Source organism: Puma concolor, chromosome B1, assembly GCF_028749965.1.
Source record: "Puma concolor isolate L17-30 chromosome B1, mPumCon1.1.hap2, whole genome shotgun sequence".
NCBI lineage: Eukaryota > Metazoa > Chordata > Mammalia > Carnivora > Felidae > Puma > Puma concolor.
Window position 1 is genome coordinate 81,573,555 of NC_141670.1, and position 27,866 is coordinate 81,601,420.

At 37.7% G+C, this 27,866-nt stretch overlaps 1 protein-coding gene and 1 long non-coding RNA gene across 5 annotated transcripts in view; one reads left to right on the top strand and one right to left on the bottom strand.

Annotated features, from left to right (window-relative positions):
* Nucleotides 1-27,866, top strand: part of SLC10A7 (solute carrier family 10 member 7) — a 253,775-nt gene that overhangs the window by 111,348 nt on the left and 114,561 nt on the right. The gene's annotated exons all lie outside the window — the stretch shown is intronic.
* Nucleotides 649-22,061, bottom strand: LOC147581722 (uncharacterized). Of its 2 annotated transcripts, none has more exons than XR_015250189.1 (2): nucleotides 21,877-22,061; nucleotides 649-1,010 (listed from the first exon to the last, which is right to left on the bottom strand). It is a non-coding gene; the product is annotated as an uncharacterized LOC147581722 (long non-coding RNA). The 2 variants fall into 2 exon arrangements; XR_015250188.1 differs by having other exon boundaries at nucleotides 649-1,093.

Genomic DNA, 27,866 nt, shown 5'->3' on the forward strand with positions numbered 1-27,866 from the left:
GAAAGGTTTCCTCTCATCTCTGCCCTTTTAATAGGTAAGAGAAGCAGAAACAAATGGCTTTCAGCAGACTTTCTCGAATATTTCATTGACTATAACTCAATCAGAGGGTTACTGCTAGCTGTAAGGAAAGGAGACAGGTTGAGTATCTATCAAAGGGAACAGAATTCTCCTTTGCTTCTTGACGTTCTTCCCTTTGTGGCACACATAGGAAATGTAACATTTTTTATACATCCTGGGAGTGAAGAGAATGCGCTTGCTGCTCCAAGCCCTGCCCATCTGCCCTGAGTGTTAAGGGGAGGTCAATATCTTGGCTATCTATGGTGTATTTAAGGCTCACATTAGTTGGAAATGACTAGTGGACTAGCCATGAGTCAAATCCTAGTTGGACATATTGTTGCCCCAAAGAAAGAAGTGTTACATGATTTCATTAGCATATGAGAAGATGGGAATGGCTATTAGATAGGCATCTCATAGAATCTGACCCAATTGTTTGCTTCAAAAAATTATGTTTGATCTTGGAATATGCTATATTTGGATTTGAATACATGTGAATCTGTTACTCTCAGAAGTCACTGTTTCTCTCCCCCTCCCCCCGCCTTTTAATAGTGAGATTATTATATACTGTGAAAGAAGCTTGGAGCTGGAAAGTTGACTTCCTTTTCCAGGCGTATTTTCAGCCTCACTGCAGTCTGACTTCTGCATACATTGGTTATCCCAGTAGTTGGTAAAAGGAAAGTGGGGGACAGGAAAGGGCCCATCACCTAAGTGAATCAGGTTTATATGTGAGAGACCAGAGTTGCATAGTCAGCTTGTGAGGAAGAATCCTAGGAACAGGCTCCAAGCACATCGGTTGTAGTTGTCTTCTAATGTGTCACACTGTTGAGGGTGCACATCAGTAGGTCTCCAGTCTCCAGTATAATCGGTCAGGATGCTCCTCTCCATAGCAGAGAGTGGAGAGCAGGTAGGAGCTGCGTCAGCAGTGAGTTCCAGGCGGTTGCCAAGGCTTTGCTCTGCAAAACACGGTTGAAGAGCTTATGGAATGAAGGTGTGAAACTTTAACTCTTCTATGCTCCAAACTACATAGATGGAGTGCCTAAGGTAGAAACGGGAGAGTAGTTCATATATTAGGTATTTGGCGATAGTCTTAAAAACAATATTTCCTCTAGAGTAGTCCTTAGCCTGGAGGCTTGGGATCCTAGTCAGTTCTGAAAATTTATATTCAAAATGTATTCTATAATTGTATATGGATTTTTCTAGAGAGAAAGGCCATAGCTTTCATCTAATTTTCAAAGATTAAGAACAGAGAATATGCCGAATGCTTAAATAACAGAGACTTGAAGCAGTTTTTCAGGTCTCATTAGAGTTATTTTAAGAGAATTGTGGCTTCTAATTGTTCTATAACCTGATAATCTGTTTAAACACAAATTTGTCTTTGATGTACAAGGTTTTACAATATGTGCAGTATGTAGCATAAATGGCTTTATGGAAAAGGTATGCTTTTCTCCAAAATATTCCTCAGGCCTGAGTCCACAAAATTTAGGTTTTTTTCTTGAGGAAGATAAAATCGATTGTAGGGGATGACCAAAATTACGCAGCGTTTTTGTAAGCGGTATTGCTACCTCCAAGATTACTTAAAACTAAGGGTAAATTACTTACAATTGTCAAATGCTTAATTATTTATTAGTCTTTGCAGAATTTGAATACCCATGGTATTTAGATATTTACCAAGTTAGGTTTTTAATCATAGTAAAATAATGATAGATGATAGACAGATAGGTAGGTAGATATAGGTACATAAAGAAAGAATGAGCTTTCTCTATTGTGAAACAATTGTCAGTTCTTCATTGCCTTCCAAGTTACTTCTGTCCTTTAGATGTGTGTGTTTAAATAATTTTTCCCTTGTGGATGAGGCTGACAGCATTTTCTAAATTGATTTTCTATCTGTAATATTCCAACCATATTTCAAACCTCATTAAAGCCCTTTTCATCATTTCTCTGACTCCATTAGTTATGGCAGCATCTCAAAATTTAGTTTTCTCAGTAAATTTCATTATTGTGGTTACTAAATCATTATAAAATGATCAGAGGAGTCGGAGGGAGAGAAGAGGAATTGACATATGAGGACACAGTGAAAGATGAGGACTCTTTGGCCTGTAAAGTAGAAATCTATCAAGTCATGAATGCCATAGGTTAGGTGCACATGGACCAAGATGGTAGAACTGGAAATAGAAAGAGGAAAGGGCATGCTAAGAACTCTTGAAAACTAAGAAGTAGAGGTACTTAACAGAGGCAGAAATGTCATCTTAAAGAGTTTTGGTGAATTTATTTCAGAAACAGCGAGAAACTAAATTATAGCAAATCTGGCTGTAAACGCTGAACAGATCTTGAATAATTGTATTATTATGCCACGCCATGGCTCTTATTTTTTATCATGTTCTGGGACATCCTTTAGAAACAGAATTTTGCACTGTTTGGGCAAGGTAAGATAATCCCTATGCTTTTTTCATGTGAAGTTGGGAAAGAAGACTAGTAATAACCCAAATTACATATCAGTAAAGACTACATCTTCAGTTTATTCTTACAGTGAATTCATCCTTTATAAAGGAAGTGCTTTCATATCTGAAGTTTGCTGTAAGTAAGAAACAAAATATAGACAAGGATGTTTTTATCTTTATTCAGTTTTTAAAGTTTATTATTATCAGTTTATTTATTATATTTTATTTGTTTATCATTTATTGTGAGAGAGAATGCACGCATGCAAACGGGGGAGGGGCAGAGACGGGGAGAGAGAGAATTCCAAGCATGCTCCATGCTGTCAGCACAGAGCCCCACGTGGGGCCTGAACTCACAAACCATGAGATTCTCATGACCTGAGCCAAAACCAAGAGTCGGACGTTTAACTGACTGAGCCACCCAGGCACCCCTTGATCTTTAACAAATAAACAGCTCTTGCAGCTAACAAGGAAGTAAATATGTATATCAATGGAAAAATGAGCAAGATCTTAAACTGGCCATTCACAGAGGAACAACTGTGGGTGAGCAATAAAATTATGAAAAGATATGTAACTATATTGTTGATCATATCCATACAAATAAAACTAAACATTTTCCATCTCTGAAATTAGTAAAGTTTAACAAGATTGACTTATTGGTGAGAATGGAAAGACTTTGCAATATACACTGTTGATGGGTCTATAAATAGATATGAGCTTTGTAGATGGTAGTCTCACGATATGGATCTAAACTGGAAATGCTGAGAACAATAACTATAATAATAGCATCTGTTGGGGCACGTGGGTGGCTCAGTTGGTTGAGTGTATGACTCTTGATTTTAGCTCAGATTGTGATCTTGCAATTCGTGGGTTTGGGTCCCACGTTGGGCTCTGTGCTGACAGTGTGGAGCCTGCTTGGGATTCTCTCTCTCCTTTCTCTGCCCTACCCCCAGTCACACTCGGGCACGCACACACACATACTCTCTCTCTCTCAAAATAAATAAATGAACTTAAAAAAAAAGATAATAGCATCTGTCAAAGCAACCATGGATTTGGTGCTGTGCTAAACACTTAGCATGTATTGTGTTTTTTTATTTTCAATAAGTGTTATTACTCTTGAATTATATGAGGAAACCAGAACTAAAAAGAGTTTGATTTTTTCCCCCCAGGATGATAGCAGCTATTCAGTGATGAAGTCAAGATATAAACTTGCACATTTCTAACTCCAGATTCCACAGCAATAAGTACTGTGTTGCTCAGCCTGTTCTTGGTGGGTCAGTTCCCCTTCTAGGAATTTGTGTGAAAAACACAGTTATCAAATGCCTGAGTTGCACACGTAAGAATGTCTTGCAAATGGCAAGATTTCATTCTTTTTTGTGTCTGAGTAATGTTTCTTTGTGTGTGTGTGTGTGTGTGTGTGTGTGTGTGTGTGTGTGTGTGTGTATCACCTCTTCTTTATCCATTCATCAGTCTATGGGCACTTGGGCTGTTTCCATAATTTGGCTATTGTAGATAATGTTGCTATAAACATCGGGTGCATGTATCCCTTTGAATTAGTATTTTCATATTCTTTGGATAGATACCCAGTAATGCAATTGCTGGATCATAGGATAGTTCTATTTTCAACTTTTTGAAGAACCTCCATACTCTTTTCCAGTGTGGCTGCACCAGTTTGCATTCCCACCAGCAGTGCAGGAGGGTTCCCCATTCTTCACATCTTCCCCAAGTTTCTTGTGTTTTTGATTTTAGTCATTCTGACAGGTGTGAAGTGATATCTCATTGTAGTTTTGATTTGCATTTTCCTTGATAATAAGTGATGTTGAGTATCTTTTCATAAGTCTGTTAGCCATCTATATGTTTTCTTTGAGAAATGTCTATTCATGTCTTCTGTGCATCTTACAATTAGATTATTTGTTTTTTGGGTGTTCAGTTTGATATGTTCTTTATAGATTTTGGATACTACCCCTTTTAGTTTTGTTGATTGTTTCCTTTGCTGTGCAGAAGGTTTTTATTCTGATGTAGTCCCAAGAGTTTATTTTTGCTTTTGTTGCCCTTGTCTCAGGAGACATATCTAGAAAGAAATTGCTATGGCCAAGGTCAAAGAGGTTACTGCCTGTGTTCTCTTCTAGGATTCTTATGGTTTCAGGTTTCACAGTTAGGTCTCTGATCCATTTTGAATTTTTTTGGTGTGTGTGTATGGTGTAAGAAAGTGGTCTAGTTTCATTCTTTTGTATGGTGCTGTCCAGTTTTCCCAATACCATTTGTTGAAGAAAACATTCTTTTTTCCATCGCATTCTTTCCTGCTTTGTTGAAGATTAATTGAACATATAGTTGTGGGTTCGTTTCTGGGCTTTCTTTCTGTTCCGTTGATCTATTTTTGTGCCAGTATCAAAGTGTCTTGATCACTACAGCTTTGTAATATAACTTGAAGTCCGTAATTGTGATGCCTCTAGCTTTGCTTTTCTTTTTCAAGGTTGCTTTGGCTATTTGGGGTCTTTTTGGGTTCCATACAAGTTTTAGGATTATTTGTTGTAGCTCTGTGAAAAATGCTGTTTGTATTTTGATAGGGATTGCATTAAATGTGTATATTGCTTTGGGTAGTATAGACATTTTAAAAATATTTGTTCTTCTAATCCATGAGCTTCGCATGTCTTTCTATTTCTTTGTGTCATATTCAGTGTTTTACAGTTTTAGGAGTACAGGTCTTTTACCTCTTTGGTTAGGTTTATTCCTATGTATCATATTGTTTTTGGTGCAGTTGTAAGTGGGATTGATACCTGAATTTGCCTTTCTGCTGCTTCATTATTGGTATAAGAATGTAACAGATTTCTGTAAGTTATTTTGTATCCTGTGACTTTAGTGAATTTGTGTATTAGTTCTAGCAGTTTTTTGTGGAGTCTTTCGAGTCTTCTATATATAGTATTATCTGCAAATAGTGAAAATTTTACTTCTTTGTCAACATGGATGCCTTTTATTTATTTTTTGTTGTTTGCTTGCTGTGGTTAGGACTTCCAGTACTATATTAAATAAAAGTGGTGAGACTGGACATCCTGTCTTATTTCTGACCATAGAGGAAAAGCTCTCAGTTTCTCCCCACTGAGAATGATATTAGCTCTGAGTTTTAAAACAGCTGTCCCAATCTTCACTCCTTATAGCACTGTCCCTCCTCAATTTACTCTAATCAAGACTCCCTGGCACTCTACGAAGGACTTAACTCAGTTTTTATCAAGGTTACCAGTTACCTCCATCTAGCCAAAGCCAGTGGTGGTTTCTCTGTTCTGGTCTTACTCAAAGACACATAAGAATGTTCTATACCCTCAGAGTATACCCTCTTTGAAACATGTTATGCTCTTCATTTCCATGATATCTCCCTCTCCTAGGATTTCCATCTACTTTACTGACCATTCCTTCTCAGTTTGCTGTGTTGGTTCTTTGCTCTGCTTTAAATTCTCACTATTAGAAGGTCTCAGTGCTTGGTGGTGGGTCCTGGTCTTTTTTCTGTCTACAGTAACTCAGGAAAGTTCAGCCAATTCCATGGTTTTATGTAACATCAAAATGCACTGCTACCAAATTGATATCTTCGGGTCTAACTTTTCCCCTAAATGCCAGACTCATATGAAAAGGCCTATTTGATGTCTAATCTTGGACATTTATTAGATTTACCACATGCAAAATATTCTTGATTCTTGATCTCCTTCCCCGTCCTTAGGTTGCTTCTCCTTCAGCCTTTCTCATTTCAGTAAATGGCTCTACTCATTAAGTGAATTTAAGAGTGTTCCTGGAATTCTCTCCACTGTCTCTTCCCCCCACCCCCATATCTAACTTATCAGTAAATCCTATTGGATCTACCCCAAAATATATCTCGAGCTCATCAACTTCTTTTCATCTTCACTGTTACTACCCAAATACCAGATATCATCAACTCTTGCCCTGTAATTATTCCCTAATCAGTCTCACCTGCTTCTACTCTGATCTCTCTAAAATTCTGACTTCACATAACGGTTAAAGTAATCTTTTTAGCATATAAACCTCATTTTATGTCACCATACTCTCTCCCAACTCTTCCCTAGTTTTTTTGTTTTTTTTTTTAATGTTTATTTATTTTGAGAGAGAGAGATAGAGAGCAAGCAGGGGAGGGGCAGAGAGAGGGAGACAGAGAATCCCAAGCTGGCTACACACTGTCAGTGCAGAGCCTGATGCGGGGCTTGAACTCATGAACCATGAGATCATGATCTGAATCGAAACCAGGAGTCAGACACTTAACCGATTGAGCTACACAGGTGCCCCAACCCTTCCCTAGTTTTAAAACCTTTGGTGTCTCCTGGGGCACCTGGGCGGCTCAGTCGGTTAAGCATCAGACTTCGGCTCAGGTCGTGATCTCCTGGTTTGTGAGTTCAAGCCCCATGTCAGGCTCTGTGCTGACAGCTCAGAGCCTGGAATCTGCTTCAGATTCTGTGTCTCCCTCTCTCTCTCTCTCTCTCTCTCTCTCTCTCTTGCAAAAATAAATAAATATTTAAAACCTCTGTTGTCTTCTGTTGCCCATCAGAGAGAATTTATAGACTCCTTATCCCAACCAGTAAAGTCTTAGTAACTACCCTTGCCTTCCTCCTTGGCCCCACCTAATACATACCACATACTTAGCACACTCCAGCAACACAGAGTCTCTCCTCAAACACACCAAGCCATTCCCCCCGGCTCAGGGCCTTTGCACTAGCCATCCCTCTTTCTAGAACATTCTTTCTTCTGGTCTTCACTGGATTGGCTCTTTCTTGTCCCTCAGGTGTCAGCTGAAAAGGCATCTCCCTGGTGGCCTTTCATAAGTACCTCCCCAGTACTTTCTAACACATCAACTTTTTTTATTTCTTCAAAGCCATTATCATTATCAGAAGTCATCTTGTTAATTTGTCTGTTGTGTGTCAATTGCACTAGAGTGTAAGCTCTAAGAGAGGAGAGACCTTGCCTGTCTTTTTCATTCTAATGTCCCTGATACCTATATTGTGTCTGGCACCCAGCCTGTGCCAGTTTAAATAGCTATAGAATAAATAAACCATTTTCCAGGCAGGACTCAGGATAGAACAAAAAGCCTGGGGATTTGTGAGTCTTATAAGTTAGCAGTGTATGATACATATTTGCATGCAAGGTTTTGCTTTTCCCAGCCTGGCTGTTTTTTCTCTGTCTTTTCTCTTTCTTCAGGATGGACTTGTCTGTGTTCCCATCTCTAAACAGCTTTTACAAAGCCATATTTCATCCTTCTTGTCTTTTGACATCACCCAGAGATTCTTTCCTGAAAAAGAGTAATTCTAGCACACTGTGGTCCATAAAGCTGTTTCTTATTATATCAAATTAAAGGGCTTCCTGATCACTGGTCCAAGGCTTGTCTACTTTTAACAAATGTTCCATTATTGTTACAGTGTAATTTTGTATAGATTCTCCTTTGGAGTTTCTGGTTTTCTTGATCTTAATTTGTCTTCTTTGACTTCTTTTGTGATAAAAAACCTTTTTGGTACTTCTTCTCTTACTATACTTTAAACAGAAAGAAATCAAATATGTAAGTTATAAATGGATGCCACACATTCATTGTGCATGTGTGTGTGTGTGTGTGTGTGTGTGTGTGTAAGTATATATAACTATTACCTTTGTTCCATGAAAGGAAGGTATATGGAAAATGACCTCCAAAGGCCAAAGGAGCCATAAGACCAAAGAAAAAGGCCAACAAGTCCAGCTTGATGAGAAATGGTTTATTAAGGGGATTTATGGATAGCAACCTGTCTTGGGTGGGCACAAAAGGAGTAGGTCTTGACATCCCCACCTCCTTTAAGACCTGTTTTATAGCCCTAGAGGCTGGGAATACATGCTGAGGGACCACTCCAGAGAAGATCTTTAAGAATAGGTGTATGTCATAGTCATATCTCCAGGGCAGATCAATGACTTTATGCCCCAAGGGTATGGTATAAGCCAAAGGAAAGAAGTAGGGGGAGGGCAGGGAGAGGCTGTGCTCAAGAAGATTTCAGGTCACAGAACAGTCATGGTGGCAGATTTGTCCAAAGTGGCATTAGTCTAGTTGGACAACCTTTTTTCACGTGGCTCTTCCTTATATCCTAATTGCTGTTTCATTGTCAAAATATATATCAAATTAAATACAAGGATGCTGAGTTATATAAAGAGATTTGTCTATTTTTTTTCCAGTACAGAATAGAATTTTTTTTTTTTTAATTGAAGGTCTAGCAGAAGAGGTACTCATTTGTAGGTATTTGCTCATGTATGCACATACTCACATACTTCCAGAAATCTCAAGGTGCTCCTAGGAGTTATTGTGTTCTGCTATATGATGTTGCAGAAAATACCAATACTTTATCAATAACACTGTGAACACTTGTGACATTATATGCATCTGCACTGCCTGAAGAGCTAACTGTGCTTCAACTCTGGTCCCCAGAGTCTCTGCCCTGAAGGAACTTCTTTAGTTATTGCTTTATCCAGGTTTTCTTCCATCTTTAGTTTCCACTTTTATTTTGTATTGTTAAATTATACTCCAGAGAATTCTTAAAGGTGTTTCTACTGCTCTCCTGTTTTGATGCTACCCCAGATCTACTTACCCTACAAGGACTACATCCTTCCATGCCCTGCTGAGATCTTTTATTCGCTCTCAAACCCACGGACTTCTGTTTCAACACCACTTTAGCATGAGTGGACGGGCCATACTGAAGGACTTTTGCTGAATGATCTCATTTTTGTGACTTAATGAGAAGCTCTATTAAGCGGGGTGTGAGGGAGCAATCAAGCTGTCCAATAGCTAAATTTCCTAGGCTGTTGTGCTGTGCAGATTCTTTAGTACTTCAGGTTGGAACATAGTCATGGTGTTTTCCAGCTAAAGGTTGTAATCCTAGAGCAAAGACAGAAAGTTACCTGTGATCAATTTTATATATTTTCAGGGTTATATTTCAAAAGGAGATCTATCTTACACTGAAATTCCTAGATGGCTTCAGTGTTGCTTTGTAGTTGTTGACTTGGAAGCAATTCCCAGTTGTCTAAAAACTTTTCTGACATTATTTTAGCTGACAAATAGTATACAAGTGGCCCTGTTTTTAAATGAATATTATTTAATCCACATTAAACCATCTTTTAGTTCTTACACAAGTCTAAAATTTATTAAAGTCAAAAGTAATGTTTAGGGAGGGTAAAATCATAAATATGATTCATAAATACTTAAAAAATCAACAATAGAGCTCCTGGTTGAATAGAAATCTCACTTAGAATTGTAGTTTATCTTTGAAAGAAAAACTTCTGGGATTAAGGGTAAACCAGTTTTAGAAAAGAAATCAAATATTATGGAATTTGAAAATCTAATTTGGCAGATATTAGATTAATGGCCTGTAAAACCTTAGAGTCTGAATTCAGTTTACAGAGTGTTTGACTTAATTCTCTTATTTCTTTTTCTCATTTTTCCTTTGTTATTTATGTTTAAATCTTAGTGACTTTTCCTTGTATGGGTTTAAACATTTTGTACTGAATTCTAAAGAAATAGGTCCCTACCTGCCTTTTTCTCAGTGAACTTTTGAGGAAGCAGTGGTCAGGAATTTTTGTGTGTGTGAAATTACTCTTTTTATAAATATATAATCCCACAGTTTCATCAATGTACATGGTTTTTGCTTGCAAATAAGTAGGGATTTAAAAATTTGGCATATAAAAAGCAAGGTTGATAAAGGCCTTTTCATATATTTGTATCCCTAATATGTTTTTATTTTTTAAAAATATGCTGCAGCTGATTGAACTAAATTTGATTTTGACTTGTGCCACACAACTATAATTCCTTTAAAAACATGTCAATATGCAATATATTTAAGATGATGTCAGCAACAATTCCTTCTTTATTTAGAGTAATGTAATCTGAAACATCAACCTTTTCTACTTTCATGAGCTTTTGACTTTCAAAACATAATGCATGAAATAATGTATTTTATTTTTGGAAAAATGTCCATCATTGGAGGGAAAATTTTTATTTAAATATGCTCGCTCCACTGATGTGGGTGTTTCTATCAGTATCTTTGTTTCTTTGAATATTCTAAACCCTTTGAGTTACTTTGGCTTAATTAGTTATCGCCTCATTTAAAAGTTGATATCATGATTTCTCTTTGTGGTCAAGAAATTAGACTAATAAGGGTGATTAAGGTGGGGAACAAAATATCAAATGATATCAGAGTTTAGTTACCTTATCGTTCTCTTCAGATAGACAGGCTTATGGAACATGTTGACTAGTAGCTCTGGGCCAGAGAGAAGGAATAATTAATATTGGAAGTATGTGGAGAGAAAAAACTCTGTAGGTTGACCTATAATGCAAACAATCCATGATGTGTAGCAAAAAGAAGAATGATCAGTGTCTTGAATTCAAGGGCCAAAGTGGCTTACTTTTATAAGGATATCTTATTGATTTTTATGAATGTTAAGTTCTATAAAGTCTAAATTGAGCAAAGAAAAATGAATGACATATTTAATTATCTACAAGTATAGGGTTGGGGGGACTTCAGTGGATAGAAAGTACATTGAAATATTAAACAACCAAAGTAGAAACCCTCTTTTAGTAAGACATTCATGCTGTGCAATACACATACACTAGTTGTTTCTGGTTTTTCACTTAAGTTATTACATGTTAGCACTAAAGAGCATGTCTGATGTTAATATTGTTGGGATCAAATATATATTAGCACCTGACAGCAGATCACTCACAGACAGCCATATTCATTTATTTGTGAATTGTTCTATCTATTATGCGCATCCATTATGATAAGTGCTGTGACAGGACAGGAGGGTGCAAAATTGAATCACATGAAAAACCTACCCTGAATGAGCTTCTACTTTAAAAAGAGAGATATGAACACATAAATATATGAAATATAAGGTAGTAGAAACTGTGCTTTAAATACAAGGTAGTAGAAATTGTGTGCTTTAACAAGCATGCATGTGAGGAACAGGTGACATGGTAACAAGGAGTGAGAGCTCAGTGATTTAGGGAGGGGGGGAGATAAAATTGATCAGGTAAGACTCCATAGAAGAAGTAGAACTGTTGATCAGAGACCAATATTCCCTTTAAACATTTCTGATAGCTGAACAAAGTTCATGTACATCTAATAAGGCATGGCTTTTGAAAAATATAGATTATTCATTTTGTAGTCATGTGAATAAGAGTATGGAGGAATGTGATCCTATGGGTAAGAAAAGGGACTTGGAAGGATGATGTCTTTGAATCTTGTCCAGGTCCTCCACATTTTCATTTGTCCATTTGTTCATAGGTATTGTATTTGTACATGGTGGGCTCTGTAGGCTGTCTAAATACGTATATTGCTAAAGGTAAAGTTACACACTTTTGTCTTGGTGTACTCATCAGTGCTTATCTAGTATAATTGGCCTTTATAGTTTCTAATTTAAAGTATAATATTTGTGCTCATTGAAAAAAAAATTTATGGTAAGCTGCCTCATATTTAGCCATGTCAATACTCATTAACTACTTTGTTATAGAAAGGTAGAAAAGAAGAATATAAAACAGGACCTGTTTATTTTGTTAATCAGTTGTAGCACTGGTAAATGAAAAAGTTAATGAGGTAGAATGTTGAAATAAATACTTAAATCAGGTTTTTATTCATGATGTAATCATGGATTTTGAAAATTTGAAATCTAGGGCTGACCTTGATCAGTCCCCAGAGTCAGTGGAATTGGTTGTACATATTAGGTTCAAGAAAACTTGCAATCATTCTGATGAGATTTCCCAATATATGGAATAATACTGTTTAGATGCAAGGATTAGCTGCATTCCTTGAGATAGATCGATGAGTGTTTGAAACAATTTTACCTTTTTTTTTTTTTTTTTTTAGTTTATTTTGAGAGAGAAAGAGCATGTGTGCAAGTGGGACGGGGGCAGAGAGAGAGAGAGAGAAAGGGAGAGAGAGAATTCCAAGTAGTCACTGAGTTGATAGCATGGATCTCATTCTCACAAACCCATGAGATTATGACCTGAGCGGAAATCAAGAGTCAAGGCACTTAACCGACTGAGCCACCCAGGTGCCCCAAAACAATTTTACTTTAATCATCCATCATTTTTCATTGTGATTTTAAATGTGTTTATGCTTTGGAGTTGAGAGCTATCAAGCGTACTCTGAAATCTATAAAGAACTGCATTTTCAAAAAGTGCTCTGAGTAATTGGTCTTATGGGTAGGCTCCAGTATAGAGTTAGATGTGCACACAGTGTTGCCTTTCCCTAAAAACACACTGCATGCATTTCCCATTCAGATGATATTTACTACGACTTCATTGGACTGCATATAGTTCTGAATAATTTACACTTATCTCAGCTTTACCTATCCTTGAATTGGATAGGTAATGACTTACGGTGAGCATTTTTAATTAGCCTTTCTTTTATTTGTGTTAGAAATGACTCTGTGTCATGCACTTTCTCATTCAACAGGATCAGATGTTTGTTGACCTCTGTGTTCCCAGCACCAGCACAATATCTTAGTGAACGAGGTGGATACACTTTCAACATTTATAAAGGTTACGTTCTAATGTGGGAAGCAAACATTAAGCAACTAATTATATGATGTTACCTAAGAGTATATATGTGAAGAGAGAATGTATCAGAGGGACCATCTCAGTGAATTCCTCTTCCACCTTTTTAAAGTTGTGTGATCTTCCATATATTCATCTTCCTAGGACCCATCTTCACATATGTAAATAGGGATAGTAATACTAACTTCATGGGGTTGTTGTGAAAATAAATGAAAAAAAAAAATGCATGTAAAAAGTTGGGTGCAATGCCTATTACACAGGAACATTTAGTAATTACTACCTATTAGTAGTAATAGGTACTACTTCCCCCCTTCTCTGAGCATTTGGCTTTTAAGCTGAGATCTGAACAATGGTAGGAATTTGCTAAATGGAGAACATTACATAAGAGAAAACACCATGTTCAAAGGCCCTGAGGCAGGATTGCCCATGATGTTTTCAAAGAACTGAAAGAAAGCCATTGTGCCTGGAGCTCAGAAAATGAAGTGGAAAATGGCTTGAGATGAGGCTGAGGTAGGCTGGGGTAGCTAGATCACACAGGGTCTCCTGGGCCTTGTTAAAGAGGATTTAGGGTTTTATTCTAAGGGCAATAGGAAGAATTTCCACAGGGAAATGACATGATTGGATTTGAGTTTTAGAAAGATTGTTCTGGCCTTAGTATTGAGAGCAGTTCAAAATCTTTTATCAAGAATTAAGGGTCTGGCTAGTCTCTAAAGGGACCTTTTGGGGAATAATATTGGTGGGTATTTTTGCTAGTGTCATCTTCTTAGGTGTTGGTCTCAGAACAGCAGTCAGTGATGTAACTGACATTGTCAATTTCTAGTTTTTAAGTAAATCTGGGGATCATGGATATGTGAGTGTGTATATGTGTATGTACATATATACAAAAATATAAAAACACAGAGAGTGTGTGTGTGTATACACATATATATACAAATATGTCAGTATAAATATACACACGTATGTATATGTACACACACACACACACATTCTGTCACCCAATAAGGAGAGAGCCCAACTTATTTTCTGAATATGATCATTCAGTCTCAATGTTTTTTTGAATTATGGCATAAATGTTTAAGAGATGAGGGAGAGAAAATATATTTACCAATCCCTTTAATCTGTAAGGTATAATGACACATCAGGATGATTACTCTTCATGTGAGATTGGGAATTATTGTGTTATACATAACAACTTTATAATATACATCCCAAAATTTCAGTTGCAGAGATACAGGCGAATGCTGTGTTCTCCTCTGTGTCATGATGAATGCAGCAGTTGTGCATATATACAAGAATAGATCATACTGAGCATCCCCTGAGCTCTGTTTGCAGACAAGTCGTATCTCCACCATGACAAAATTCCCACAAGATTTTGAATTATTAATGTTTTGGAATCTGCGGGATTCAGCAGATATGTTCAGTGTTATTGATGGCAGCAAACTTTATCTCTTTTATTTCTGAGACACATAATGAAATGGGGAGTCCGTCAAATAACCACAGTTAGTGTTTAGGTTAATTTTGTAGGGGCCATTGGGCTTTTGCCTTAATGTGTATAAATACGGTTTTTCTCTCTCACAGCAGATTGCACGGTAGATAGAGGGAGAGTGAATTGGCACTAATTTATGAACCCTTCCAGCCTTCTCACTGCTGTACACCCTGTGAGGGCAAGATGCTATAATTACACTTACTTCACATAATGAGAGCTTTTAATGACAATTACTGATGAGAGTTAGGGATGTTTGGGGACCTTACAGAAGATGCATTGACTCTTAGAAGAGACGACTTCATGTGCCTTTTGTGTGGCTCAGTCCCTAACAACTGACCAGCTACTCAGTGGAACACAGCTCCATAGCCCCAAGTATTTGAGTGGACTACGAACCAAGGGCGTAAGGTATACTTTATTTCTCAACTCAGAATAGGTCAAAGAGTTCAAGAATTCTGTTTGCTTTTAGCAGTGTTTTTACTTTACGCTTTTTTTTCCCCCTTGGTCACACAGACACAGGCCATTTTTCTTTTTGGTAACAAGAATAACCCATAGTCCAGACTGTTCTTCTTGGAGACATTGATTTGCACAGTCACAAATGGGTACCTAACATTATTTTCCTCTTCACACATTTGCCATGTTCAAGTTTGATGGGCCAACACTTAAAAGCTCTGGTATACTTTATATTAATATGTATATGACAATTGTAATAAAGATAAAAAATAGAGATAATTACTTATTCTAAGGGCTTGAGTTTATATGGTCTACATGTCCTTTTATGAGTAAAGCAGAAATTTTCCTTATGAGTGAAGATGACACGTTTTGTTACATTTTTATAAACAATTAGACATTTCAATCATACAACACGTCAACATTTAACTAGCAGGATGATAGCACCCCTTTTCAGCTTCAGGATCTCTCTCCTTAAAGAAAATGGGTCAAGATTTGTTAATTTGTTTCTTTTTCCTTTTCAAGTTGCTCTGAGCATTAGTTTCTCCCAAAGCTCCTCTTGCTTTTATATTCTGTATATTTACAACCATTTACTTTCAATTTTTGCATTTTGAATTTTCTGTATTTATGTCTGCTAACTCTAAAGTTATAATTAAAAGCAAAAAGTACTTGAAATGCAGGCACATTTAAACCCAGTAAATTTAAATAACTTACAAGTAATCTGATAAAGTAGAAGGGAAAATGGTTCATGTTTTCATGACTTCTGCTGCTGAGAACCTTCCCAGATCCAGGATTCTAATTTAAATAACTATCTTTCACGTACTCTGTATCCTTTTCCCACAACTTACTGATGCCTAGCAAACTTGAAGTCCTTAGTAATTATTAGCATTAGCAATACTATCAGTAATTGGAATCATAAAACACTATGATGGCTTTTTGTCAGTTTCAGTAAGGTTTTTTGTGAGCAGGTATGCTTATAACCCAAAAACCTTTTTTTTTCACCCATGTATTCATTTGGTCATTCAATAAACACACATGTTTGTTGATTGATTTTTCTGGATAAGGTATATGAGTAAAAATATTCCTTCAAATAGCAGAATCTAGGATGTCTTCAACAAATTTTACCATTAAAAGACTAAAGCTCAGGGGCGCCTGGGTGGCGCAGTCGGTTAAGCGTCCGACTTCAGCCAGGTCACGATCTCGCGGTCCGTGAGTTCGAGCCCCGCGTCAGGCTCTGGGCTGATGGCTCAGAGCCTGGAGCCTGTTTCCGATTCTGTGTCTCCCTCTCTCTCTGCCCCTCCCCCGTTCATGCTCTGTCTCTCTCTGTCCCAAAAATAAATAAACGTTGAAAAAAAAAATTAAAAAAAAAAAAAAAAAAAAAAGACTAAAGCTCAAACACTCAAACTTTAATGGTGTCATATACTATTACACTTTTCATTATCATAATCCCTAAAAAAATATGATTTGAGACCCCATAGGCTGCATTTATTAACATTTATTGAGCATTTGTTAAGCTAGGTAACTGCTGAGTGCTTTTATCTCCGTTATATCACAAATCCTAGCAGTTGCCCGTGGAGAAATGGCCATCTACATTTTATAGCTAAGGACTCTGAGGCTCATAGAGGCTGGGTAAGTGATGTGCTCAGTGTCTCATAGCCAGGAGGTCAGCCTATCAGGCCTCCTAATTCCAATTTGGAGTTCATATCTATATATCTATGTAACAGTCATATTATATTCTTTTCTTCCAATGTTATATTAGAAGCTGATCCTCTGACTTTGGCCGTGGAGACACTTAAGCTGGACCAAAGAGACAAGTTCTCTCTGGGAGTGTTGGTCTACTATGTTTCTTGATACTGCTTACTGTTTTTAAATGAGTTCATAGATTTCATTAAGAGTATGTGTTTAAAACTAAACACAGTGGTGTTTGGGAGAGTGTATAATTCAGGGAAACAAAATTTGATGAAAATTGCTTATGCACTTTTTTTTTTCTTTTTCTGTTCAAAGATCAAAGCCTATCAGTTACTTTGGAGTCAGACTTTAAAACAACTGAAATTATAGCCCAGTTATTTTAGGTCTCACAGCACTGTTCAGACAGAAAGGTTGTATTTGAGCCAGTGAGTCTCAGACCTGTGAGAGCTGGGAGCCAGATCCCCTGTTTGATAACAAAGGGCCCTGACACTGGACTCTTGATGTGCGCTTTTTCCAAGGTAACATAAAATGTTTAATAGAGAACTCACAGATACCCATCTGATGGATTTTGGTGGAATTGCCAATTACAAAAACAATTATAAAAGTTAAAGTCACCTAGCTCCTCACCAGAACCCCCCCAAAGAAAAAGCCCCTTAATTCTCCATGTTTTAAGCACGTACCTCTCTAAGTATTGCTGCTGTTCATGATAAATCAAGAAGTTAAAAGCTAAATCAACCTATTATAGAGTTCCAAAGATTATTGTGACTTTTTGTGTATAACAGAAAATACCAGCTTTTCTTTAATTATCTGGTATCAAGTATGAGTTACTTATCTGTTTTGGTTGGTTTTTTTTTGTTTGTTATTGTTTTTGGCTAAATAGTATTACTCATTGAATTCATATATCTCTAAGTAGGCATCTGCTTACACCTAATTTTAAACAAGTCATTTCACAAACATTTATTGAACACCTACTACAGGTCAAGTGAGCAATACAAACAATAAAAAGATAAAGATGACAAAAATCATAGACCAATACCCCACCTGCACAGACATGTTACTTGATCTCTCTCTACTTCCATTTCCTCTTGTAATTTGGTAATAATGTCTACCTCACAAGACTGTTATGAGGATTAAATGACACAGTGAATGGCATATATGAAGTGCCTGGACTTGAAAAAAATTAAAGAGCTATTGTTTTATAATCCATATTTTCACTGCTAGAGTTAAGTGACTTACAGAAAATCACAATGAATTGTTGAAAGGGTTGGAAATAGAATCTTAATTTCCCTCTGATTTTCTCACAAACATAAATTTATTCAGTGATTTTGCTGTTTGGTTTTGCAGTTGTTTATTGAGTATCTCCTATTTGTAAGTTGCTCTGCTAAGATCTGTGGAAAATGTAAGTTACTATTGGACACACTTCCTGTCCTTACATGCTTGTGACTATTAGGGATGTGAGACATATGCACAAATAACTGTGGTGCCAAGAAGAAAGAAATAAGTGATATAAAACTGGCACAGGCAACAGAAGGAAAATTAAAAAGGGAAGGGTTGGGGTGCCTGGGTGGCTCAGTCGGTTAAGCATCCGACTTCGGCTCAGGTCATGATCTCACGGTCCATGAGTTCGAGCCCCGCGTCGGGCTCTGTGCTGACAGCTCCAAGCTCAGAGCCTGGAGCCTGCTTAGGCTTCTGTGTCTCCCTCTCTCTCTGACCCTCCCCCATTCATGCTCTGTCTCTCTCTGTCTCAAAAATAAGTAAACATTTAAAAAAAATTACACTTTAAAAAAAAAAAGGGAAGGGTTCATGGATCGAGGGACATCTGAGTTGTGCCTTGAAGGATTGATAAGGTTTGGATATATGGAAAGTGCAGAAATACATTCCAAGGAAAAGAAACAGTAAATATATGATACAGGAAGTTGTGGGAGTTCATTAGGCTAGAGAAAGGATCTATGAAGGGCCAGCCTAGCAGAAAGGATGAAGAGGCACAGAATCCATGCAAGCATTTAGATGAGAAGTGTCACAATGTTGTGAAATCCACCAGTGAGACAGAGAGTTTAGGAGTGGAGGGTTAAAAGCGAGATGGCAAAATGTTAGCAATTGGTAACTGATGAATATAGGTGAAGAATATATAGATGTTCATTATACTATTGGCAATTTTAATATAGGTTTGAAATTATTTTTTAAAAAGTTGAGGGAAAGAGATTAAAATACATGAAAAACTACTAAAATCAGTAAGCAAGGGACAAACCACTAGCCTAAGAATAGGCAAAACATATGGCAGGAAATGCTGCAAGAGACTATAATGGCCAGTAAATGAATAAAAATATGTTCAGCCTTTTAGGTGTTAAGAGGAATTTAATTTCAAGTAATGAGACACTACTTTTCATCACCTGATTACACCATTTTTTAGGTGTAATCATATTGTAGGTATCCAGATAAAAGAGATGTTAATACTAACCTTCTGTGATTGTTGTAGGGATTTGAAAGCAGAATATGTGAAGTGCCTGCCACATAGAAGAGCTCAGTAACAACATCTCCTTCCACTATTACTATTGCCTAATAAATGATCATGAATACCTGAGCTAGGGTCCTGACAGCATGAATGGAAGAGTGAGTATCAGCTGGGTTTGGCAGCTGGTTGCATTTAAGAGAACATGGAGAAAAGAGCAGAGCTTAGGACAAACTCAGTGTGGTTTGTTTGTAAAAGAGAAATTGCTAAAGAAAATTATATTTGCTATGGAAAGGAAGAAATGTTGGCTTAATTGAGGTGTTTGCCATACTGATTGTTGAATACTCAGTCTTTTCAAGGAAGAGTCACTGAGTCATAGAAATTGAAGGTAGACCCATAATTTAAAGCCTTTTTAAATGCTCTGTTTTTCAGAATTATATTCATAAATATATATTATGGGCACACACACAAAAACAAAACAGTAAATGAAAGTACCCCCCTCCCATATCTCCTTATGGAAAGCCATTGCTAACTTTCTCATGTTTGCTACCAGAAAAATATGATGATACCAGTATAGTGTGTGTGTGTGTGTGTGTGTGTGTGTGTATGTGTGTGGGTGTGTATGCCCATGTGTACATGTATGCTTTTAAAAATTCACACCAATGGTAATATGTCATATAAAAGTCTGCACCTTGCTTTTTTTTCTTTAACTCAGTGCAATCTTCCTTTATTCTATGTTAACATCTGCTTAAGAGTCTATTGACAAGATATAGCAAAAGGATTGAATTCATCCTCCATAAATGAGCCTATAAGGTTGTATTTAGTTTTTTACTGTTATAAACAAGTAGTCATGAACATTAGTGTTTATTTATCTTGATGTTTGTTTTGGGAGCATATTGGTAGCATCGGTTCCTAGAAGTAGAACAGCTGCGCCGTAAGTATTTATATTTTTAATTTTGATAAATAACTTTACTCTTAAAAGGCTCTACTGTTTTTTCTTCCTCACCAACATTAGACATTACCAACTTATAAATTTATTAAGAGAAATATAATCTTACTTAGATATATATGTATCAAGTATTTATTGTAGCATTTCTTATTTATTGTCAATTACAGGTGAGGTTGAGTAATTTTTAAAATGTTCACTGGCTTTTACATACCTTTTTTTGTTTTTAATATAATATTCTGATTTTATATTTCTATAAAATTCTATAATAATTCTAAAAAATCAACCTATTGTTGTCTAAACCCCTATATTTATGTAAGTTGTATGCTTTAAAAAAAACTAATAGGGGCGCCTGGGTGGCGCAGTCGGTTAAGCGTCCGACTTCAGCCAGGTCACGATCTCGCGATCCGTGAGTTCGAGCCCCGCGTCGGGCTCTGGGCTGATGGCTCAGAGCCTGGAGCCTGTTTCCGATTCTGTGTCTCCCTCTCTCTCTGCCCCTCCCCTGTTCATGCTCTGTCTCTCTCTGTCCCAAAAATAAATAAACGTTGAAAAAAAAAAAAAAAAAAATTTAAAAAAAAAAAAAAAAAAAAAAAAAAAAAAAAAAACTAATAAAGGGGCGCCTGGGTGGCGCAGTCGGTTAAGCGTCCGACTTCAGCCAGGTCACGATCTCGCGGTCCGTGAGTTCGAGCCCCGCGTCGGGCTCTGGGCTGATGGCTCGGAGCCTGGAGCCTGTTTCCGATTCTGTGTCTCCCTCTCTCTCTGCCCCTCCCCCGTTCATGCTCTGTCTCTCTCTGTCCCAAAAAAAATAAATAAAAGTTGAAAAAAAAAAAAATTAAAAAAACTAATAAAACTAAAATTACGTTAATTTATGTATTTGGTTCAATTAATCATTAGCTATCTCTCTCAAGGAACTGGACAAGGCACTAAGGGTGTGAATACGTTATCTTTTTACGAAAATTCCCATTACTCTTTTACATTGATTTTATATGTTATTCATATAGTAATAATCTATTTCTGTTACATTTTGCAAATATTTTGCAAATATTTTCCCAGTTATTTACCTTTTGATTGTGTAATTGTTTTTGTCATATAAAGTTTTTTTTTCAATGTGCAATTAAATTTAGCAGTGTTTTCCTTTAGAGCTAGGATTTTTTTAAATCTAGGATTTATTTATTTTTTTTCCCTTTAATTACTGTCTTTGTTTGGGCTGCCATTAACAAAATACCATAGACTAGGTGGCTTAAACAACAGAAATTTATTTCTTGCCGTGGCTAAGAAGTCCAAGATCAAGGTTCGGGCCAATTCACTTCCTGGCAAAGTAACTATTTCTGGCCTTTGTAGGGCCGTCTTCTTGCTGTGTTCTCACATGGTGGAGAGAGAGATATTGAAATCTCTGGTGTCTCTTCCTCTTCTTATAAGACACCAGCCCTATTGTTTAGAGCCCTGCCCTTATGACCTCATTTAACCTTCATTAGGTCCAAAAGGCCCTATCACACCACACACTGTCACGGTGTGAGTTAGCACTTCAATGTATGAATTTGGGGTGGGAGTGCATAATTCAGCCCATTGTAATTACCAAATCTTATTTTGTATTCTGTGTTAATCCACCAAACAGTTTTGAATGCCATGTGAAATCTTTACTGGTCCCAATCACTGATATTGTTTGACTTAATATATACAGTTTTTGACAGCAAGAATATACTTTTATTCTAGTACCCCTGTGTTCATCTCAAGGGCCTCTTCCGTTGGCTTATTCTGAGTGGGAAGACTATAAATATGTTAGACTTGAGAGATCGTCTGGTACAATACCTTCAATGTATATCTGTGGAAATTGAGATCCAGATTGGTAGAAGTGACTTCCTCCAAGTTTTGCAGTTAATCAGTACCAGGATTTGGAGTAGAATCCTGGTCTTTTTGGCTTCTAGTCTAGTGTTGTTTCTTAAATAAGTGAAGGAATATCTATAGAGTACTTAGAACATGCCTGGCCCCTGATAAGTGCTCCTAACTGTTAGTATTCTGACTTTGCTGATGTCATTAGTATCATCATCATTATTCATAAAGAGCACAGATTCCAAAGCTAAACTGAGATTGAATCTCAGTCACAGTGGCAGTCCGTTGTTAGCCGTTCTTAGCCTCAGGTTTCTTGACCAAAAGAGGGGACAATAATGGAACCGATCTTATAGGGAGCTGAGAGAAATAGTTGATTGTTTTATACAAAGCACTTGGCGCAATACTTGCATCAAAATGATCATTATGTGAAGTATTTACTATTATTATTAGAGAAATACTCAGTCTCCTAGAATCAGCTTGAACCAATTAATCTTGTCTAGTTGCCTCCCATTATCCTCTGAATTCATGACTGTAAGCACACTCTGAAGTGGTCGCTGAAGCAATAAAAAAATGCTCACTTATGTGATGATGGAGCAGAGCAGAGCAGAGAAAGAGACGGAGGGAACATTCAGTGGTTTTGGAGGCCCGCGTGCAGAAAGAAACTGCGGAAGCTGGGCAAGAGGGAGGTGGTGCCAGGAGGAGGTTAGAAGGTGGCAAGGAAAGCTTCACCAACATTTATGATATTTAATCCTCCTCTTTGCCTTCTCCCAATGCTAATTAATATAAAGGTCTGACTCATTTTATTGTGCTTCACCTATTACACTTCACAGATACTGTGTTTTTTGCAAAGTGAAGGTGTGTGACAACCCTGCGACGGGAATTCTATTGCGCCATTCTTGCAACAGCATTTGCTCACTCTGTGTCTCTGTGTTGCATTTTAGTAATTCTCACAATATTTCACCCTTTTTCGTTGTTATTGTATTTGTTATGGTGATCTATGATTAGTGATCTTTGATATAACTATGGTGATTGTATTCAGGTGCCATGAACTGCACCCATGTAAGGTGGTGAACTTAACTGATAAATGTTGTGTGCGTTCTGACTGTGCCACTGACTGGCCATTCCCCCATCTCTCTGCTCTCCTTGGGCCTCCCTGTCCCCTGAGACACGACAATATTCAGGTTAGACCAATTAATAATGCTATAATGGCCTATAAGTGTTCAAGTAAAAGGAAGAGTCATACATCGCTCACTTCAAATTAAAAGCTAGAGGGGGTGCCTGGGTGGCTCAGTCGGTTCAGCCTCTGAATTGCACTCAGGTCATGATCTCGTGGCTCATGGGTTCGAGCCCTACGTTGGGCTCTGTGCTTACAGCTCATTGCCTAGAATCTGCTTCGGATTCTGTGGCTCCCTCTCTCTCTGCCCCTCCCCTGCTTGTGCTGTGTCTCTCTCTAAAAAATAAATAAACATTTAAAAATTTTAAAAAATCAAAAGGTAGAAATGATTAAACTTAGTGAGGAAGGCGTGTTGAAAGTCAAGATAGGCCAATAAATTAGGCCTCTTTTGCCAAACAGTTAGCCAAGTTGTGAGTGCAAAGGAAAAGTTCTTGAAGGAGATGAAAAGCGCTACTCCAGTGACTACATGAATGATAAGAAAGTGAAACAACCTCATTGCTGATAGGGAGAAAGTTTGAATGCTCTGGATAGAAGATCAAACTGGCCACAATATTCCCTTAAGCCAAAGCCTAACTCTCCTCAATTCTGTGAGGGCTGAGAGAGGCGGGGAAGCTGCAGAAGAAAAGTGTGAAGCTAGCAGAGGTTGGTTCATGAGGTTTGAGGAAAGAAGCCATCTCCATGACATCAAAGTGCAAGGTGAGGCAGCAAGTGCTGATGGAGAAGCTGCAGCAAGTTCTCCAGAAGGTCCAGCTGAATAATTCATGAAGGTGGCTACACAAGCCAACAGATTTTCATCGTAAATGAAGCAGCCTTGTACGGGAAGAAGATGCCATCTAGGACTTCCATAGCTAGAGAGGAGAAGTCAATGCCTGGCTTCAGAGCTTCAAAGGACAGCCTGACTCTTTTGTTAGGGGCTAGTGCACATGATGACTTTAAGTTGAAACCAATGCTTATCATTCCGAAAATCCTAGGTCCCTTAAGATTTATGCTAAACCTGCTTTGCCCGTGCTCTATAAATGTAACAACAAAGCCTGGATGATGGCACATCTCTTTCCGACATGGTTTACTGAATGTTTTAAGCCCGCCACTGAGACCTACTGCTCAAAAAAAGGATTCCTTTCAAAATATGACTGCTCACTGACAATACACCTAGTCACCCAAGAGCTCTGATGGAGATGGACAAAGAGATGAATGTTGTTTTCATTCCTGTTAACACAGTAGCAATTCTGCAGCCTGTGTGTCAAGGAGTCCTTTCGATTCTCAGGTCTTATTATTTAAGAAATATATTTCATAAGGCTATAGCTGCCATAGATAGTGATTTCCTTCATGGATTTGGGCAAAGTAAATTCAAAACTTTCTGGAAAGGATTCACCATTCTAGATTCCAACAAGAACATTTGTGATTCATGGGAAGAGGTCAAAATAACATAAACAGGAGCTGGCAAAGAGTTGATTCCAACCCTCATGAGGGGTTCAAGACTTCAGTGAAGAAAGTATCTGACAATATGGTAAAAATGGCCAGAGAACTAGAATTACAAGTGGAGCTTGAAGTGGGACTGAATTGCTACAATCTCATGATCAAACCTGAACGGATGAGGAGTTGCTTCTTAACGATGAGCAAAGAAAGTGGTTTCTTGAGATGGAATATATTCTGTGAAGATGCTGTGAAGATTGTTGAAATGAAAACCAAGGATTGTGAATATTACATAAAATTGGTTTGTAAAGCAGCGATAGAGTTTGAGAAGACAGACTCCCAATTTTGAAAGAAGTTCTCCTGTGGGTAAAATGCTATCAAACAGCATCTCATGCTGCCCAGAAGTCATTCAGGAAAGGAAGAGTCCTCAGTGCAGCAAACTTCATTGTTGTCTTATTTTAAGAAATTGCCACAGCCACCCTGATCTCCCCCAACCCCTGAGCTGTCAGCAGCCATCAACATCGAGTAAAGACCCTCCACCAGAAAATGATTATGGTTAGCATTTTTTAGCAGTAAAGCATTTTTAATTTGAGGTACATACAGTTTTGGGTTTTTTGGTTTGTTTTGTTTTTTAGACATAATGCTATTGCCTACTTAATAAGCCACGGGACATTGTAAATATAATTTTTATATGCATGGGGAAACAAAAACAATCATTTGACTCCCTTTATTGTGATTTTTGCTCTCTTGCAGTGGTCTGGAATCAAACTTGTAATAATCTCTTGGGTATTATTGCAGGATTTGTTTACCTCAACACCCAGGATTCATTGTCTCACTGCTTTGAAGAATAAAGAGATGGACACATAATAAAATAAGCAGCAGACAAAAGTTTACTGGAGTAGAAAGTAAGAAAATAAGAATGGTATAAAAGCTCTCTTTACAGAGAAGAGGCGTTTGAAAATGAGTGCCCACAACTATAGGCGAGGGACTGTTCTATAAGGTTCTGGTCCACTTACCCTTCCCTTCCTCCTAGTTCCTTCTCAGGCCCCACCCTTTTTGGCTTGATAACTCTAGATGCCTGGGTTGGCTGTTCCTGATTAGGTCAATTCCATTGTGTGAGGAGTCAGACTATGGTCATACTCTCCCTCATATAATGTAAGGTTTATGGTTTACTTATTTTAGTTAAGTATTTTGTGAAATTCCTGAGGGGAACCTGAAGGGGAGTAGGTGGCGTCTGTTACATTCTTAAGAAGCACCTTACTCCTGAGGGGCTTTGCCGTGGTCAAAGTCTCTCAGCATTGTTCCAAAATACGTGTTTTTTTCCCCCACCCAGGGACCTCCGGTCCTAACCTTTCCCTCTTTGCCTATTTTATTGTATCTTATTCCTATCATAGTATGTCTGTAATTATATCTTGAAATGTTTTGGGCTTATAATAGAGGAGAGTTTCATAAGTCAAGACTGAGTTTTGTGTTTTTCTTATGTGCAAAAGTACAAACATTATGAAAGGAAAGTCAAGAAATAAGATGACAATCTTATAAGAAATTTGAAATAAATTATATAATTTTAAATACATATGGAATATTTTTTTAAGTTTATTTATTTTGAGAGAGAGAAAGAGAGAGCGAGCAGGGGAGGGGCAGAGTGGGAAGAGAGAGAGAGAATCCCAAGCAGGCTCCGCACTGTCAGCACAGAGCCCAATGTGGGGCTCAAACTCATGAACTGTGAGATCATGACCTGAACCGAAACCAAGAGTCAGACACCTAACCAACTGAGCCACCCAGGTGCCCCTGGAATATGTTTCATCTCTGGGTTCTACAATGTTTTTCTGGAAGGAGATGTTACTATATATTAAGAATCACTTCAAGCTTAGCCCTGCTTGGTTCCATTGAGAGCGTCTTTTGTACGGCTTTTATTATAGTAGCTTTTTAAAAATTTTTCAATATGCTATGTTCACTCCTAGACTATTAGGCTTCCTGCCATTCCCATTTAATTGAAGAGCACAATTCAGTCAATTTTTAAAATATATAAATCTCACCATTTAATATTATCCATTCCCTGACTCTTCTTCAGTAAATCCACTCATTGAGTGCCTACTATATATCAGCATTCTACTCATCCCTAACGACACAGAAATGAAAGCAGCCCCACTGCGCCCACCTTTCCAGCCCCCAGGGCTTTATAGTCTATTGGGTGAAATAGTCCTGAGAACTGCAACTGCATTGTGATGTAAGTGCAATGAGCACAAAGTGCAGCGATAGCACACACAGGAGGAAATGGCTGATCAGAAATAGACCCCTTCACACAGTCCATGAGCAAATGTAGTTCTTCTGTGAGGAATAAACAATTACCGAAATACCAACATGACTAGAAATCTTTGTCTATTCGTCGATGTTACCTTACACTATTGCTGTCGTAGCACAATGTGTGTCATCTCCATATCATAGTAGTACCTAGACTCCTTGAATTTTTTTTTTTTTTTTTTTTTTTGCAAGGGTCAAAAACACGACTTTTGCAACAAAGCCTTTTGTTGGGTTAGAATTTTTTCTTAGCCCATGAATTTAGAGATTGATGCCTTCTCTATGATGAGAGGCATTACTCTTCATAGATTTAGCAATCATTATTTTCTGTGTAGTCTTCTGTAAACTACTGATACCACACATGCTTCTTAAAGAGTCATTGAATATCTCTTCTTGCAGATTTTAGAGTCTAGGGCTAAGCAGTCTTGTGACACGTAGAGAACAGGAGTAGAATAAAAGTATAAATGCTGTCTTCGTGATTGATAACATGGTTGTCTGTCTCAGGGGCTAGCTTCTGGAAAGGGCCTTCCAAGGGTAGTTTTAAGAACAATTGCCTAGGGCTGTCTTGGGCTGAGTGTGTGGTAGAAACAGAACTTGCTCCTTCGGGGGAAGGGAAAAGAAGGCCTTGCATCCCAGAAGACTTATGGCTTCTTTTTGTCTGATGAGAGAGTGGCCTTGACAAAATACAGAGTGGATGATAGCAAATCTTGCTTTTCTCTAGTGAAGATTTTTCTTTAGCAGGGTGGAGGGATTCAAATTGTGTAAGTCTATTTGGGGTGAGTTGTCTGCAATCTCCCCCTATCCCTGGGGAGAATGGGAATGACTAATTGAAGCATCCCATAACAGTAATTGAGACAGATTGGAAAGGGAAATGAGTGATTAACCTTGAGCCTCCTCCTGATGCCATGCATGGTAATGTTAGAGTAGGTTTCTGGGGGGTGCCTTTAGGAGTTCATTTTCACAGAAGTCCACATAGCTCCTATAATTACATTTCAGAGAAATCTATTTCCGCCCCAACTTAAGTTTCAGATACTTGTTGCTCTGTTTTACATCATGTCATTAATGAAAGCTTGTTACTGGTGGC